This window comes from Perca flavescens, chromosome 14 (assembly GCF_004354835.1).
Source record: "Perca flavescens isolate YP-PL-M2 chromosome 14, PFLA_1.0, whole genome shotgun sequence".
Lineage (NCBI taxonomy): Eukaryota > Metazoa > Chordata > Actinopteri > Perciformes > Percidae > Perca > Perca flavescens.
In genome coordinates, this window is record NC_041344.1 from 24,390,412 (window position 1) to 24,409,131 (window position 18,720).

Below are 18,720 nucleotides of genomic sequence, written 5' to 3' on the forward strand. Positions count from 1 at the left end.
TGTCCTTATTTTTCAGTTGTTCATTATGTATATATATATATATATATATATATATATATATATAAAAATTATACTGCTCATTTTTCATTCCTACCTTCGCTTGTGCTTATCCCTCTGGAACACTTCACTGCATCAACCAGGGCTTGTCAGCTCCACACAGTGGTTACAGCATCAGCACCCACCACCTTACAAAGAGACGGACAGGCAGGCAGACAGAGAGAAAGAGAAATTAACATAAAAGTCAACACCATGTAGCGCGGTGTCGGGGAAAAGCAGGAATATAGAAGTCTTAAGTTTGGTTTTAAGAAACTTTGAGTCAACAACGGCAAAGAAAAGCACGTGCCGTAAACGACAAATTAACATAGGAGCAACAAAATAATACAATTATTATGTACAGTAATTAGGCTGATGTGCTAGTTTACCTTCAGGTAGGGATATTACCTTATTAGATTTTACCTAGCTGGCTTTGCAGTGAAACTTTCACCCAGATATAACCTGCTAATGCATCGGAAAATGTTACTATGCTATAGTATAAACCTGCAATAACTGATTTTGCCCACTTGGGCACAGCAAAAACAAGGTGAGATCACACCACTAACATATGATGACCTAAATTGATTAACATCTTCTCATACAGTTGCCTAATTGCACATCTATCAGATACAGAGAAACATTAGCATAGATTTGAACTTGTGTCTGTGTCCACCCAAAGAATGTAATGCTCTTTAGCCGCTAACTCTTTCTGCCATTTGGTGCTGGGCAGGTGGTGCAAAGTTGTTCTTTGGAGCTTTTTCTCTGAAAACAGCTGTCTGATGAGGGTGAAGAGTGGACAACACAGTACAAACCAAAGCAAAACCACGGTGTGGTTGTTTTGGTGAACAGGAAACTAAAACGAGCTAAAAAGCACAGCAGCGCTGAGAGGAACTGCAGAGTCGGGTGATAATTCTTTGTGACTCTTTCTCATTAGAGGTATCAATTGAACTATTATTATTATTAAAAAAAAAAAAAGGTTATAGCGGCTTTGACCCTTGATGGTCCCGATGGAAGTCATACCATTTAAACTATAACGTTTCAAAACAAAAGTTGAACCCTCACGGATCACGGTCAGAAACAAAAGATGTTAAGCATCAATCCAAAAATGATCAGCATGTCCCTTCCAAACGTTAAATCAGTCTAATCTGAGAACCTAGAAGGTGCTTCTTTGTTTCCCATTTTTACATTTCGATAACAGATTAAGCTCGTTAAGCTTATCTCATCATCATTGTGCGAATCTCAAAACTCCAGCGCCGTCTTACCCGCTGACTGGTGTAACTATTAACACTACTGCTGCCGCTCTTGCATCATCGAATCTTATCAAGAGAGAGTGCAGACAGGAGAGAGGCGGGGGCCTTTGAAGAATAGTTGCCAGGGAAACACAGCCTCTCATTCTCATGGCAACACGCAGTCGGGTACCGTTCAGTGTTAGCAATCAGGTGGATTGGATGGCTGGGTGAATGGATAGACTATACTCTCCTATATCTCCAGAGTGTGTGGGACACCAAAGCATTGACTTTCCTACTTGTGGGGGTTGTAAACCAGACCGTCCACTCCTGGAATTACACGTCCTTTACCTTAAATAGTGACTTCCATTTTGACTGTGTGTTCCCTTAAAGTATTAAATTGCCTAATGCTTATTGATCTCTCCTCTCAGTGAAAGGGCAAAGGTCAAGTACCGCACCGGATGCTGGGGTCAAGAGAGGTGACGACTTGAACTAAGACACTGAGGTTGTGGCCAGAGTTAAAGTAAACTACGTCTCACTTTGCTTCTTACAGTCTTCTCCCTCCTGACCTTTAAAACGTATGTGAATTGGTATCTAAATTGTGTCTGCATATGAATCTCATACATCAGCACTGAAAGTCCCTCAGAAATGTTAATTTCATCCATGTTTTCGAACCACAGAGAAGTAATTTGTTTTTTGGTCAAATGTACCGTTAATGAAAAGCCAGTTCAATGCAGCTGTTATAAATATGAATGTTTTTTTTCTCAGATCAAATTGAGAGCAGACATATAATTTTACTCCAGCTTCAGGGCCCTGCCTACACAGTTTGATGGACTACTATTTTCAGTTCTGTTAATTAGTTGAGTGCTTTTAGTTTGCCATTAGCGCTCCATGCCACCTGTTTGCTTTGTCAGCAGTGCTCAATCTGATCCATACGCAAACTTCAAACTTCCATCTGTGTTTATACGGCATGTGGGTTTGAGATGCAACTGCAACCACTGTGATCAGATTTAGTTCATCTCAGTTACATTTAAACAGATACATTAAAATACAGTCTAATCAAAACACCAGAAAGGAAACACCAACATAAAGTGTCTCAGTAAGGGGCTGCCCATGTGGTTTAATGAACCACAACGTTCCTAGTTTTAATTTGGCCTGGGACCGCTGTTGCATCTCTCTCTCCCTTGTGTTTCCTTTCATCTCTACTGTCCATCTAATCCGCCTCAATGCTCCAGAACAGATTCAGGGCTAGTCTTGAAGGTTTATTATGATTCTCTAAGTCTGCGAGACTGAACATAATTTCTTCCAAAAGATATCTCCTCATTTGGTGTTTTGATGATGCGAGATGACACATTGCTCCAAAGGCCACAGCATACGATTCATATCATCTTTAAACTCAATAACACATTCAGCGAACACTGCCCTGAGCAGTAGCATAGGAATTCGTTGTTTCTCCACAAGTGTATTCTTTTTTCCCCCTTTAATTTGTCACTAGTCTGTGAATGTGAATGCAGTGTTGATACATGTATTTTTGTTTGAAGTATTTAAAGTCAAAACTAATGTATCAGATCTATGGAAGACTTTAATATTGGCGCTGCCACTTAGTAAGCCCCGTCATGAATCAGTGTCCTTCTAATTAAATATTAGACTGCTCTGCAGCCTCCAGTGAGCAGACACTGAGAGAGAAGTCTGTCCAATCGGTGGGACAGTCTTTAAACATAGTTGCTTTTTCAGCAACTTCAGAAACAGATGAAGAACAGAGCCGGAGGGTCTCATTGTATGGAGACGTCTGACCATTTAATTGAGAGTCTGTGGTACTCTGTTCATGTTAGTTCTGCCCTTTGAACATATCCTGCTTTAAAAAAAAAAAAACACTTGTGATTCCTATTCTCACTCTCTATCTCTTTCATTCTTTCTCAACCTTTCGCCTGCCATCTCGACACACCCCTCTCTACGCCCCCGGTTCACTCAAAGCCCCTTCTTTTATACAGCCGTTCATTCACTCGTCTTCTCACCGCACACCCTTTCGACCTCTTCCTCTGTTTGTGTGTCTTTTATATCCTCCCTCCATCTTTTTCTGCTTTGTTCTCAGCATATTCTCCCTAAAGAGACAAGTGCAGGAGGCTGTGGATAAATGACCAGCTCATACGTGTGTTCTGAAAGACAGGCGGGGGGGGGGGGGGGGGAGAGGAGGATGTAGAGTGAACCAAACGCCCACCTAAACTCAGTTCATGTTTGGAGAAAAGGTGGATTATATAATGGACTCTGTTATTATACATTGCAGTAAATGCGGATGCCGGATTGGGTGATTATCATATATTGGAATTCAGTTTTGTGTAAGGAGAGGAGAGGAGAGGAGAGGAGATGAGAAAAAATGAGAGAAAATGAGAAAGAGAGGAGAGGAGAGGAGAGGAGAGGAGAGGATAATGGGAGGTGGCAGTGTCAAACCCAGATATACCATCGCTAAAGATTGACCGCTGATGGAATGCTACAGCCAATTTGCCTCAGGCACGCACGCACTCACGCACGCACACACGCACGCACACACACACACACACACATTCCTACACAGTTATAGATACCGCCGTCCCTTTCTGAGGTGAGGAGGGAAGGAGAATAAAAGGGGAGAGTGGCTGAATGTGGGGGCAAAGGACGGAGCGCGAGAGAGCAAAAGAGAGATGGAAATGGAAGGAGGTTACGATTCTTTACCATCACCCCTCCCCTTCTTCTCTCTCTCTCTCTCTCTCTCTCTCTCTGTCTCACACACACACACACACACACACTGGCTGAGTCTGAGTTCATAGCAGCGCACGGTGCCTCATAAAAGGGTGGTTGCAAATGAGCATTGTGATTCTGTGCTGCGAGGCTGACAAAGAAAAAGGGATGGATAGAGTGAGAGACAGAAAAATGTCAGAGAGAGAGTGTGTATGTTTCGTTACGTTAACTTAAGCTGTACTTGAATCCATTTTCATTGTGTAACATGCTTCATCTTTTCGGTTGAAATAGAGAACTGGGGCAGCAAGTGAGGGATTTCAAGGCTTAGTTGCTCAGAGGTGGTTACAGACAGAGCTCTAATGTCTCTATTGTGTAGATATTATGAAGGTTTATATGCATAACGTGCAATTTGCATCTGTTATGTACAGTATCCTGATTGTCAAAGTGTCTAACATGAGAGATTCTTTTTTCCACCATATAGGCCTATATATCTTATATTTTATGTAGCCATAGTAATATGAGAATACCACAATTTGGCTGAGGGGTGTTTTGAACATTAGGGAAGCAGAGTCTAAAAAATGACAGCTTTGAACTGCAGTTTCAAGAACAGTTTTGTCTCTGAGCTTTGGCTGTCTGAGGGTGATTGGATGTACAGGGAGCTCTTGTTATCTTTATTTGTGGTGTGGGATGCCAATTAGCTGCTATCAAAGGGAACGCTACACTGTAGGCTTACACACACACACTTGCATGGGGGCTCGTGATGTGCGTATGTGCATACCTGTGTGTTGCAACCACTGCTAGGACTATTGTTGCACCCTCCTTTCCTTGTCCTTCCCTGACCCCCTGCTATCTGTAAACAAAGAGAGCAGCGATATACATCTGCACAGCCAGCCACTCTTTGTCCCAGATGGACCTTCTTACACACTGCGTTATATGGGTCAGGGCAGTGTGTGTGTGTTTACATATGAAGTTAATTTAATTGGGATGAAAATAAAATGTAGTGCTAGATGATTTGATTTGAGTTGAATTGTAGCGTGTGTGTGTGTGTGTGTGTGTGTGTGTGTGTGTGTGTGTGTGTGTGTGTGTGTGTGTGAGAGAGAGAGAGAGAGAGAGAGAGAGAGAGAGAGAGAGAGAGAGAGTGTAAAACAGAGAGTGAGCGACAAGGACTACTATAAAACAGTACATAAAGGCAGTTTAAACTCAACTCTCATACCCTGGCGTCTCACTGTCTTGTGATTCTCCTCTCTCCTTCAACTCTCCTTCACTCTTTCAGTCCATTCATTGTCTGTCTGTCTGTCTGTCTGTCTGTCTGTCTTTCTGTCTGACCGCTTCCCTGCTTACTTCTCTGCGAGCATGCACCACGTCAGCAATCCTTTAACAAAATTATATCTTTTGTTTGTGTGGCGGTCAGAAATATAAATTCCCTCTTGTGCTCTATACAGTTCCATTCTGTGTCTCTGTAGCTGTGTTCCAACTCCATAGGCTACTAAAGGCTTTTTTTGTTTGTAAAGATTTTTTTGTGGCTGGAAACATGCTTGTAAAATGTACATTTTTTTTTTCATCACAATAGAAATAGAGAATAGTAAGAAAGCTCCAGAGGGATCTTGAAAAACAAAAAAAAAGAGTATCACATTTTTGGTTTCTCTTGCACAAAACAATAAAGTAGACCTCTAAGTTACTGGCCACATATCCGATTGGAATTTTCAGCAATTCCAAAAGGTTTGGTGTTGTGCTCGTTGACGGCTGACAAATGATCCAACCAGAACTTTGTAGGTGGGACTAAGAATGGCAACATCATCTTTTCTGCACCAGAGCCAGAAGAATGATGACAGAGACATTGCCAGAAAAATGGCAACGTGCAAGGACGATGTCGATGCAGCTGACTCATAAAAATAACAACCCTTAAATTGACATAGTTCTACATTGTGAGAACTTTAAGTTAACTGCTCCTGGCAACCAATATCACAGCTGACCCAAAATCCTGTCAGCGTGATCACTGCAAAATAACAACCTCAACAGAGAGCCACTCACATGAAGAAACTAAAGACTGAAAACTTTATTAATGTCAGTCTAAAAGTAAAGTAGAGTCAGTTTTTGTATATAACGTAACAGCAAAAACTGTTTACATTTGTATGTACTGTTTACGATTACTTGTGTGGAATTGGGACACAGCATGTGCCGTAGTACATGACCACAGAAAATGAATGAATGGTGTAACCTCTGACACTAGCGTGACCTAGAATCTAAATACAGCTCGGTGCGTCGAAGTCGCCCACCCTTCACGTACCGGAAAGAGCTGACATGTCCTTGACAGAGGCGATGCTCCGTCACACTGTGCTGCAGTGTGTCTCACATGGCAGCGGATGCAGCGTTACACTATTCCCATTCCCACTGGGACGGGCAAAATAGCAGCAGTAGCTCTCAAATATAAATAGAAAATTGGCTGTGATGTAATGTATGGGCTCACGCTGACGCAGAGAAATAAATAACTGATGGAACAGGATGAAAATGAACTTAAAAAAAAACGATTTGGGACGTTTTGGTGGATCCCTAGTGTGAAAGTTTGAGGTCTTGGCTGTTTTTGTGGTTTATTTCTGTCCAGTAATTTATTTTTGAGTTACATGCCTATTCGCTTCTTTGTTGTTTGATGTAAAAGATAATGATATTTATATAGTAGATGAATCCTCCCTGGCTCATGCTGACTTAATTAGTAAGTGTGTGTGTGTGTGTGTGTGTGTGTGTGTGTGTGTGCATGCACATAAAGGAAAAAAAATAGAGAGAATCTATGTGTATTGTCTCAAAGGCCTGATCAAACACTGAACACAAGCATGGTTGCCAGCCCCCCCCCCAGTGTGCCCACGGCAGATCTGGCATACACACATGTGGACAAAACACACACACACACACACACACACACACACACACAAATACAGAAACAGATTGAAACATACAAAGACATACAGTGATGATACTGAAATGGAAATTGCCCGATCACTAAGGCCCCAACCTCCTTAGTTACTGTTGCTATGCTTGTCAAGCTTTCTGTTCTTGGACGACACATGCAGTTTACAGCGATAACGATGATTTTTCATTTTGTACTCAGGTCTCACTTGTAAATGAGATCTTGATCTCAGTTTGATTAAATAAATATATATTATCCTATTACTTGAAATATGTAGTAAGGCTTTTCATCATCCTCATCAGTTGATGATCCATGTATAAGATATAGAAATAAAGGAGCAGCATTGTTTTTGCTGCAGTGTGTTGGCCCTAGTAGTAGTATACAGTACAGATTAGGGACAATAGTAAGATCAGACAGCAAGCAACACAGAGGTTATGGTGGTTATATTTATGCTTTATTGGCAGTATTTTCAAAAAATATGTCTCACTTTTAAAGGTCCCATATTGTAAAAAGTGACAGGCGCTAAAACAGAGAAAATAATGTGTTTTCTGGACCTTTAAGCATGTAAACATGTTCTTGTAGAGACCCAAACTACAAGTATGCACCTAAAAATGAGCATAAAATGTCCCCTTTCACTCTACAAATCAAAGATTTTCCCGCTCTCTGCTCATCATATCCCTGCCTCTGCAGAATAATTTGTTCCCCGGTGGGGACAAAATGTACCGCCACCACCCCCTCAAAGTTATCAATGATACTTCACCAATAGACCATAATATACCTAAATAGAAATATTTTAAACTAAAGCGCTGTAACGTGAACAGTTTATAGTGCAATAGAACGATACAATCCGAGCAACGGATGCTGGTTGTATTTAGCCGCTACAGAGCTCGGTGACGCCAACAGCAGCAGTTGTTTAGCCGCCAATAGGTGACTGCGAGACGGCTACAGGCACTGCCAGTAGGAAAAAGATCGTGGTTTGGATTAAAACATTCCCGAGGAAGGAACGAGCGTTTCCTGGGTGAAAGTATTTAGTTTTCACCGTGACGTGAACTCCGCTGTCTGACTTGAAAGCGCTGTGTTTTATGTTGACACCACGTTGTGCTATTTCATTTTGAGATTATTTTCCATTGAATATTGAAGTGGATATTTAAGTGTTTTGGCATGCCTGGCCGAGTGGCACTATATCCATGGTATTGAAAGGTGGATTTAATTCTGGCATGTTTTTGTTGTTGTTGTGCATGATCAAAAAACATCCTCCCCTCTGCTTTTTCACAAATCGCACCCTGATGCTATCTAGTTATGTTGGCCGGGGTTGCTGGAGTGTGAAATCCAATAAAGAGCTGCTAACGTTAGCCTAGACTATGATATCATTCAGGACTCCCACACTGTAGGTCAATATTAGGCTACTCTACACAATGGATGTCCCAGTCCTTAACGTAGCCTGGGACCCTACAACATGTTTATTAATGACATACTGTCTTGGGTTGTGGAAGTAACCAAGTTAGCAATACAACTACATAGCAAGCTAGTTAGCTGGACAGTCTAACAGTTGCAGCTTACACTGGAGCAGGTACACCCATGATTTCGATCTTGTGTTTTTGGTTTTGGAAAGGCATAAAAAAAAAGAAAGACCAAGTCTTTTGATACAGTATGGTTCTTACTAGCGCTTGACAGACATGCTGTGCTTGGTTACTGTTGTTAAACTATTATTGGCAAAATCGCTGTTCGGTCAACTGAAGACAAGATAGAGATTTAACAGAGAGACCTTGATCAGCAGCATAGTCCTTGACACTATGACTGTTAGACTAAATGCACTCTGTCATTTATGTTAGATAGTCAAAGTACTCCTCTCATGTAAGTGTATTTACCTTGAGCCTCAGTAACCGAACACAGTTATATTATCCATCAGAACTTATTAAGAGAGCCGGAGCCTCGATTGAGATGCCATCGCTAAGTAGATGATTTGCCTCTTCACTTATTACACACTAATTGCAATACTGTCTCACTTCCTCTCTTCCTCGCTTGCACTCTTCCCGCTCTGCTGAATTTGGCCTCCATCAGCCTAAATTGGCTTCACGTTCCCATTGAATTTGGGTTATTGATCTTAAATATGACCAGAGGGCGGGCATTTGTTCTGCTCATTGACATTAGTGGACAGCAATTGATCTAATCATCAACAGGCCATGACACTGTAGGAAGTCCTCAAAAAGCAGATCTGGAGTAATCTGATTACATGCAGAAATGCACCATCTCCTCTTTCATTGCCATAGAAAGAGAGAGTTTGACAAGCCAAGTCATATCTGGTTAGAAGTAAAGTCACAGAGGCAGCAGAGGATTAACTGTGGCCCGTCTCTTTGTCTTACTGAATGTAATGTCACACATTTCAAAGAGTTTCAGCAGGACAGCCGTAACAAGGATGATAACAGAGTTTAATAAGACTTTTCAGTAGTTTCCACAAGTGCCATCCAACATCGAGAGTTAGGTAATATGATGAAAGAGTTATCAGATCTTGGCTCCCTTGTCACTGTGAATTAAATCTCAATGTCTCCTAAATCTATTTTCTCACTGGTTCATAGCCGTCTTAAATTAAAGAATCCCTCATTTCTAATCTTGTTAGGCAAGATTTTTAATCAAGTGTTGAGTCTTTAGTCTAATTTATTTCAAAACAAGTGGAAAGTAGAACTAGATTGATTTTGTTTTCACATGAAATTACTCTGGAAAGCAGAAGTCATTTGTCCTTTTAACATTTTGAAAATATGCTTAGGTGAGTAGATCGGTGTCACTCTCGTATCTGTACAGTACATACCAGCACCTCGCAAGCTCTATAATTAACATATTAAATTTTATTTGTATATTCCGTACAAAAACAAAGTGTAAAAGGTATTCTCATCACCTTGAGGTTGCCAGGCAACCAGCAGAGACTTCAGGAATTTATCGTTAACCAAGAAATAGTTTGGCACATAAGCCCACTCTAAAAACAAATTCTTTTTTTATTATGTTCAGATTAAACAAACGAGATATAACGTGTTAGTTAATGAGCTTTAGAGGTTGAATTTGTTAACTTTGGACAGAGCAAGGCTTGCTGTTTCCATATGTTTCCAGTCTTTTTGCTAAGCAAAGCTAACTTGCTGTTTACTGAAGCCTAGTCTAGCTTTGCCAGACCCTCCTCCAAAGCCCGCTGAAGGAAGGTCTGGCTACTCCATGTAGCATTCAGGGATGGGAGGAAAACGTGCTCTGGTTTAAGGGCATTTCTTTAAACCAATCAGAATCGTCATGGGCGGCGCTAAACTCACACAGCCGCTGCAAAATAGTTGTGCGAGAGAAAACTCAGATTGGACAGATAGTCTAGCTAGCTGTCTCAACTTACCCTGCAGAGATCTGAGGAGCAGTCAACAATAGTCCTCATAAATCCAGCAAATTTAAAATTCCAACACAAAGAAAGCGAGAGGAAATGGAAAATACATGCATCCGGTGGAATTTCCTGCTGCACCGGAGCAATCCCGGAAGTGGAACGCGAAGGATATAGACTAACTAAAGCCTTATATTTAACAGACAGACATGAGAGTAGTATTGATCTTTTTTTTATCTAACCCTCAGCAAGAAAGTGAATGAGCACATTTTTAAGAAACCTATAATGTGAAACAGAATTTCTGCATAGGCAACACCCCCAATTTCTCTTTTGCCAGCAGCTCTCTAAAAAAGTTGTAATTACTGAATATACTTGCATAGATATAACCTTCTGCAGGTTTTATCCACCTTGTGACCCTTTAACAGGATCATCTCTGCTCTGAGGGAGTAATCCCTGATTTCTAACAATACTGGCTTAAAAACCACAAGATTACCAGGTGGAGAAGGATCCCATCTTAAATTCTGAAACGTCTATTGTAGTCTGATCCGACCTCTGAACTTCAGTGAAAACAAAAGGCTCATCAACAGCCAGGATGAAAGCTTAAGTGACAGATGTTTGAATGACAGATGTTACTGTCGGACAGATGGGACGGCCAGTCAACAAGATTAAGAGTGTTTAGATTAAGTGTGGATTGTCAGGCATTTTTCAGGAAATCACTTGGGCCACGTGGACAAACATATGGATGATGTTGTATTTTGACCAAAGGATTAAATGCACTTGGTTTTTCAAGTCAAAAAAAGAGCAACAATCCACTATTTAATCACGTACAGGATGTTAAGAGATTGTATAAGGAAGATATTTAGCAGTAAACAATGCAAGTAGCAGCACATGTCCTTGTGACTTTACAGACATTTTCACACATTTTACACGTCAGGCTTTGAAATGCTCTTTTAGGCATCTATTTAGTGTCAAAATGTTTTGACAAAACACTTTTTCAGGCGTGAACCATGACACTTAGGAGTAGCTGCACACATTTCCGTGTCATTGTACATGTCACTCATCTGCCTCATTCACAGACTGTCGGTGGTGCGATGCCATGTCTAGTTCAGTGAAGGCTGGGGCAGATCATTACACATCATTACACCTGATTGTTGACAGTGCTTCCTTCAGTGGTGACAAATACGGTAAGAAGCAGCAAAAAAATTACCCGACCTCTGCTTTTTTCATTCATTCTAACCCTTACATAGCCATTCTCTACTCCCAGTCCCTCAACATGTAATAACCAACATGCTGGAGTCATAAGATTACACATATCTGTAGCGTGAAATACATGGGAATCATCATGGGAAATATTGCTTAGCGGTAAACTTGGAGTAATTGCTGTTATGACATGAATAACATAACAATATTGGTTCATATTGTTGAGGAGAAAAGACTGAGGTGATGTACATTAAGAAAAATATAAAGAGAGCATCCTCCACTGTGACACCCCAACCCCCCTTCCTGTCTTCCGCCTTGTCAAACCTGATAATCCTGACACATGCTAACAACCCTAATAAGATAGTGCACCTCATATGGACAGAGGAAATGGGACACTGTGAGACACACAGAGCACTAATCCTCTGCAAGACTGCAGGACAGAATGATTTTGCAGTGCTGGAAGACACCGGCACATGCTGTCAACACCATTTTGCACTGAACATTTGGACTAGATGAGGACGAAGGAAGTGACAGAATGTACTGAGGTGATAGAAACCGATCGGAGGGGCTTGGAAAGAATGAAATATTGAGAGCAGGGATGAATTAACGAGTTACTGGCGCAAGCGAGAGAGATGAATAGAGAGAGAGAGAGAGAGAGAGAGAGCACAAGGAGAGATACTGACAGACAGAAGAAAAAGAGAGAGAAGAGGGGGTGTGAGACAAAGAGTGACAGAGAAGGAGCGAGGAGAGAGGAGGAAATGCAGACGGGCATGTTTCTATGGGCACTCAGGAAAGAGTTGGGATGAGGGAATCTTGCATCATCGCGGCAGGCCAATGAAAAGGCTTGGTTAAAATGTTCAAAGGGAGTGTCCTAGCAACAGCAGAGTAAATACCATCGCAGCCACCAACCATTCCATCTTAGACTGAAAAAAAGGAAACCTACACACACACACACACACACACACACACACACACACACACACACACACACACACACACACACACACACACAGATCTGTTAGCTGTTTCAGTGCACCTTGCCATTTACTCAAATGGGTTGTAATCTGCATTCTCTGATTCATGACCGTACAGTGAAACCTTTATGGCACTCAGTGTATGTAAGCATGTTTCACATGACAGTGATAAATCATGACAAACATAAAACATATATTGTCTCTATTTATAGATAGACAAGATGTATGACATTCAGTACTGTTATTTTAGATGGTATCTGTGCATATATGAGTATATGTAATACACACACATTTACATACACGTGTATTAGGGCTGGGCGATCTGGAGAAAATCAAATATCACAATATTTTTGACCAAATACCTCGATATCGATACCAGTTCAGAAAAATACATCACTTTACTGTAATGCAGCCTTTAAAACCAGGAAAAGACAAAACTTATGCCATTTTACGATATTATGATATCCAAAAACTAAGACGATAACTAGTCTCATATCACGATATCGATATAATATTGATATATTGCCCAGCTCTAATGTGTATTGATAAATGTATCTGTAAATATATTTGTGCATATATACTGTATATGAATAAGTGTATGTATAGCTATGTTGTAAAAAAAAAAGAGAGAGGATCAGACATACCTGCTTATTTTTTGTGGATGTATTGCAAAATTACATTGTAGGTTACACCATGACCTCCTTGCAAACCAAAGTGTGTGTGTGTGTGTGTGTGTCATAAAAGTCATGGCAGTAAATCATTCTCCTATCATCCTATGGATTATAAACAGAGTAAGTGGATTAGAGAGGGATAGACAGGGACCAGATCTTTCAATTACACACCTCTCCTGTCTGTTTCTCCCCCTCCACCTGCCCATTCTCACTCAAACACCAACAGTACTTTATCATGCTTTCTCTTTCCACCTTACTGTTTACTCATCTCTCCATCCATCGCTCTCTCATTCCCCCACACACACAAAGAAGACCTGCAGAGTCGCACGGTAGTTCACCCTTTCTGTTCTCCCGCTCTGTCTAACAACCTCATGTACACCCTTTCCTCCAGCAGAAAGGTTGTCACATTTGAAATGACCAAACACTCCTGAAAAGCCATAGCCCTCATTCATCCATCCCTCCATTCAGTTTTTTCCTCCCTCCCTCTCCCTCTTTCCTTTCCTCCTCCCTGTTTTCCACTCTAGTCGCATGCACCCACCCCTTCTGATCAGCAGTGCAATCTGGGGCTATTGTTTTTAGCAGGCTGTTTGCAGAGACGGCTTGCACAAGCACACACACACACACACACACACACACACCTAACTCACTGTATAATATTGGACACGTTTTGTAGTGATGCTAAGAATTCCTGATATACTGCATTTGTGATAATGGAGCTGAAAAGGCGAGGAGGCATGTGATGTGATGGTTCTAGGTCACAGTGTATGTCCTGTGACCAAACCATCATACAAACACACAATGTGGGCTCCATATTCTCCTGATTGATTCCTGCTAATACACAGAAGAATGGCTCTTTGCTGAGGTGTGTGTGTGTGTGTGTGTGTGTGTGTGTGTGTGTGTGTGTGTGTGTGTGTGTGTGTGTATATATATATATAGGCCTATATATATGTGTGTGACTATGACTGTGGCATTGGCCGTGCCGCTCTGGCTAAGCACTGCAGTGAAAGAGGACAAGCCCCAGTTGACCAGCCCCACAGGGTTTGAAGTGGTCGGACCAAATTCACCGCTCCCTCCCTACCCCCCAGGATCCTGACCCATGCTAGTCCTCCACAGTCCTTTCCTCCCACAGGCACAAGCACCATCCTTCAGCCAAACCCCTCTGCAACCAAGCACCAGTCAGCCACCAGCCTTAGTCTAGAGTCTAACCGACATCCATCCTCCAGCCTCAGCCTCCTCCTCCTCCTGCAAAGCCAGCTTGCAGCCTCTCTTTTTAGGTGCAGGGTGTGACTGTGAAGCCCCTTCTCACTATCGGATCTAAACTGATGGAGCGATGGTGAGACATAAAAACGTAGAGGAAAAAATGAAGAGAGCGTTGGCTCAGCTTACCGGCTGGGCGTGCAGGAGGGGAGGATGATGCCTCTGACACTGCTCTTCCTTCCGTCTCTCTGGACCGAGGGTGAAACACAGATGGATGCAGGGAACAAAAGAGAAGGACACAAAGTGACACCAGCCGCTGGTGGCTCGAGAGAGAATGAAACGAGAAGAAAGAAGAAAGAGGATGCAAAACAAGAAGGGGAAAAAGTCCTTGTGTTGCTTTTCTCTGTCTTTCTTGGAGAGACTCCTTTATCCTTGTGAGCCAGAGGGCTGTGGATTCACCTAAACACTGAGCACACGCAATGCCTCACGCCACACAGCCCTCCCTCTTCCTCTCGCGCTCTCTGCACTAAAGACAGCAGCTGTTGGTCTATGAGAAATAGAACGCTATGTCCCCCTCCCTCTCCCCTTCTCCTCCTACCACGCTCGCTCACAAAGACCCCCCACACACACACACACACACACACACACACACATTCGACATGTCCTCACAACACCCCCTCCCCCTTTGACGAACATCTACCACTAGCCTGCTGGCAATAAGAGGAGGGGGCGCCACTCTGTGTGTGTGTGTGTGTGTGTGTGTGTGTGTGTGTGTGTGTGTGTGTGTGTGTGCGCGCGGTGCAGAGTTGTATTGTGTTTGACATTGTTTCAGCAGCAGAGTGACTTTTTCTGTCCATACAGTGTGAAAGTGAATCATGGTGAGTAAGGTTTGTGCAGCAGGGTATTTTTGCAAACTGTGTGGGTGACTGCTGAGCATCTCTTGCTACTGTGCTGCAGAGGGGAAGGAAATTCACTTTATTTGCGGTTAGAGGCAGCGTTAGTGTGAAGCTGTTTGTATTTACTGTAAGACAGTAAGAACAGCACAGAGCAACCATGAGCATAAATGAGCTCACATTTATGAAACGTTTACTATAACAGGTTAGGTAACTGCTGTCGTGTGTGCGTGCGTGCGTGTGTGTCCTTCCCTCTTGGTCCTTGTCATTCATGAAGAATTTGGTATGGTGAAAACTCTGTTAGAGACCCTTGCTTTAGGGTCACTGCCCGGCATAAGGGCATGGTTAAATGAGCCATGGCTAAACTGGTCACGTTATATACATGTGTGTTTGTGTGTGTGTGTGTGTGTGTGTGTGTGTGAGGGGGAAGGGGAAGGGGGGGGGACTCTATAGAGTGTCTATTGTCTGGTGGTCTTCTGCCCAGATCAGTGTTGATTGCAGGCCACCCGGGGGACTGAAACAGTGAAAAAGAGCTGGAGGCCACATGCTGCCATGTGATACTTAACCACAGTTTGTATTTCAGCCAAATTTAGGGCAGAATCAGGTTGGAACACCTGGTGCCCTTGTATAATCAGGTTACGCGAGGTGTATTTGGGGACAGTGAGAGGAGTCCAGTCGATGAACTTTTCCCACTGAGGGCGTTATTAATATTTAAACAGGTTGTTGTGTCAAAAGACAATTGTCGTGGGAGCTCCCACGTGGCTCCCACGTGGCCTTGGTTAGTAACTATCTGTGTATGATGATTTGCTATAACTAGCATGCTAGTAGCTAATAATACCACCACTTAGAATTGCTGAGTGGTTACTAGTTAGCTAGTAGTGCCCTTCTCTCACATTTGACGTTCACTATTTTGTCATAACATTTTTTAATTTGTCAAATAATTCAGTTCAGACGTAAAAAAGCCTTGCATATGATGTTGATAATAAGAAACAAGACTGTCTGCTAAACCTAAATGAAAACCAGAGGAAGAGTTTAATGTTTACCAATAAATATGGCTCTTCCTGTTTTTGAAGCTGTGTCTGAGAAGTGGAGCTTCAGATCGGCGGCTTGTAATCATGTGAAAATATTAGTTTTGTTTTGACCTTAACTTCCCTGCTATAATACATTATTAACTCTGCAGACATGATCTTCTTCTACAAATGAGAAAAGTCCACAGAATTGATGAAATATGAACCAAACCATGTTATATTGAAAAAACCCATATAGGTACAATATATTTCAACCACTGCATACATACATATTTGAGCATTTATGCTCTCAAGGCACACGTTCTAAGAAATAACTCCATATACCAGAATGCACCTGTGCCGTCTGTAGTCCATCAGAGAGGAAGAAACATGGTGCTGCAGTGGTTGACACCCTGCTGTTAGCTGGCAACTGAGCTCCACAAAGATGAAACGGACACCAAGATAAAGAAGGGAAAGGCAGAATAGGAAAAACAGTGATCACTTCATTTTGTAGTGCTATAAGAGGTTTTTAGCTTTATATTTAGCAATGAAGAGTTTCCCTACCTGTCAGATGTCAGATAAGGCCGAGGAATGGAAAAGATCCAACGTCAGACATTTTTTTCATGAGTCACTGAAGCTCATTGAGTGGTAGTTTATTATAAAGCTGTTTGCACCGATCTGTTCAGTGATTAGGTCCTGAGGATATGTCCTGAAATTTGAGGCTTTGGCAGCACATAAATGGTGGCATCTGTTGGTGCACAGCAGTTTACAGTAAATGTGATGGCCTGAGCCATTCTCTCCTTTGGAAAATGACTCCGACATAGACTGAGATCATTCATTTACTCACTGCATCCGTATCTGGAAGGCTTTCAAACAATTAAATACTCCAGTTTTACAGTTGTAACAAGCAGGGCCACCCCTAATGACTCAAATATGCACAGGACCAGATGTTCTCTTTGAAACAAGAGAGAGGACAGTGAGCTTTACCTGTTGCCTGTGAATAAACATCTCTTTGATGTGAGGCTTTGTATTGAACCCTCCTGACTGACTGAACTCTGGCTAACAGGTAAACTGTTTACATCTCACCACACCGTGAAATTCAATTCTGTATGCTGTTAAGGGTAGACTCACACCAGTGTCTTTCTGTGTGTGTGTGTGTGTGTGTGTGTGTGTGTGTGTGTGTGTGTGTGTGTGTCAGACTGAACAGCAGATACTGCAGACCCCGGCTGAGACACATGATCATCACCTGCTCTGAAAGACAGCGGCTCTGCACTGAAGGAGCCCAGCATGAATACATGACTCGTTTCCAAGGATACTGAGGGAGGATGGTGAGTAAGTCAATTTGCATAAGCTTCTAAGGAAAGTTTGCCTCCAGAGATCCCTACTGTATACAGTCCCTCAGTACATAAATATGAATTAATGATTGCTAAGCCACTCATTAACTTGGTTAATTGAACAGAAGTCTCTGTTTCATGCCCTTCATATGATAATACGTTAAATTCTCCTTTAACATTGTATCAGCTGTGAAATTGAAAGCTTTTTCAGTTTGATTGTCCAAACTGATTATACGGTGCAAAAGACGACAAGCGGTCTTCTCGAGACCCAACCTGCAATATGTGAAAGTGCAAGCCAGAAATGGAGGTCTTTTTTGGCTGAAATATTAATACCTGAGCATTATTGCCAACCAGCACCTTGGATTATTTATATAGTGTCTATTATTTTTTAGGTCAGCCCATCCTGCTTGCCGTTGCATGAATGGCAGAGACTGTGGTGTGTGAGCCTGTCCTCAGATGAGTTTATTCTTTATAAAGGCAGGCTTTATGAATTATGAGGAGAATGAAAGTGCACCAGTGAAAGAGCAACTTGGGGTGAGAAAATCATTTATTTCAGGAGAATTCTATACAAAAATCTCATATTTTAGCGCGAAAGGAAATGGATAAGTTCAACAAAAAATCATAGGTTGGTTGGTCTTAAATTAAGATGACTTGATTATTTGTGTAATCACTTTTAAGGAATATTAAAATTGCAACAGGAGATAATTTGATGAAATAGGCTTCTTTAAGTAGGTTTGTATTAAAGTGAGACTGTATCAATCACTGTAGACACAAGTGACAACTGAGAAAAATGGTAAATGCCAAAAGATAAAGTCTAATAGTAGCACAAGAAAAAAAGAATCATCAATGAACTCACTTAGTAATGTCAGCAATACCTACCTACATTTAGCTTACATTAGCCACCATAAGCTACTGGTCATACCAGACAAAGAAAAGTTGCATCAGCCAAACCCTTAGTGTTTTGAATTGTGGAAGGATGCATTTTATTGCGTTTATTTGTGCTTTTCATTTGTAAGAAACATAGTTCCCCTTTAACTGATTTTGATATTAATTCTTCCCGTCTAAAGGAACAAATGTAAAAACCAGCAGTCACAGTCCATCATGGTGACCTTTGACATCCGCAGTCAAGCTGTCCAAACCAAAAGAATTCTAGCCACATTGTTGACATGCTCCAATAAATCATGACATTTAACAAACATCTCAGGGTTTACTGCGTTAT

At 41.8% G+C, this 18,720-nt stretch overlaps 1 protein-coding gene across 1 annotated transcript in view; it reads right to left on the minus strand.

Moving 5' to 3' along the window:
* The window catches only part of fam49al (family with sequence similarity 49 member A, like), a 32,777-nt gene extending 18,054 nt beyond the window's left edge, over positions 1–14,723 (minus strand). Inside the window, exons 1-2 of the mRNA XM_028597915.1 lie at positions 14,457–14,723; positions 95–185 (exon numbers count right to left, since the gene is read on the minus strand). The gene's annotated coding sequence lies outside the window, so the exon portion shown is untranslated. The remainder of the gene's footprint in view (positions 1–94; positions 186–14,456) is intronic.
* Between the last annotated feature and the right edge of the window lie 3,997 nt (positions 14,724–18,720).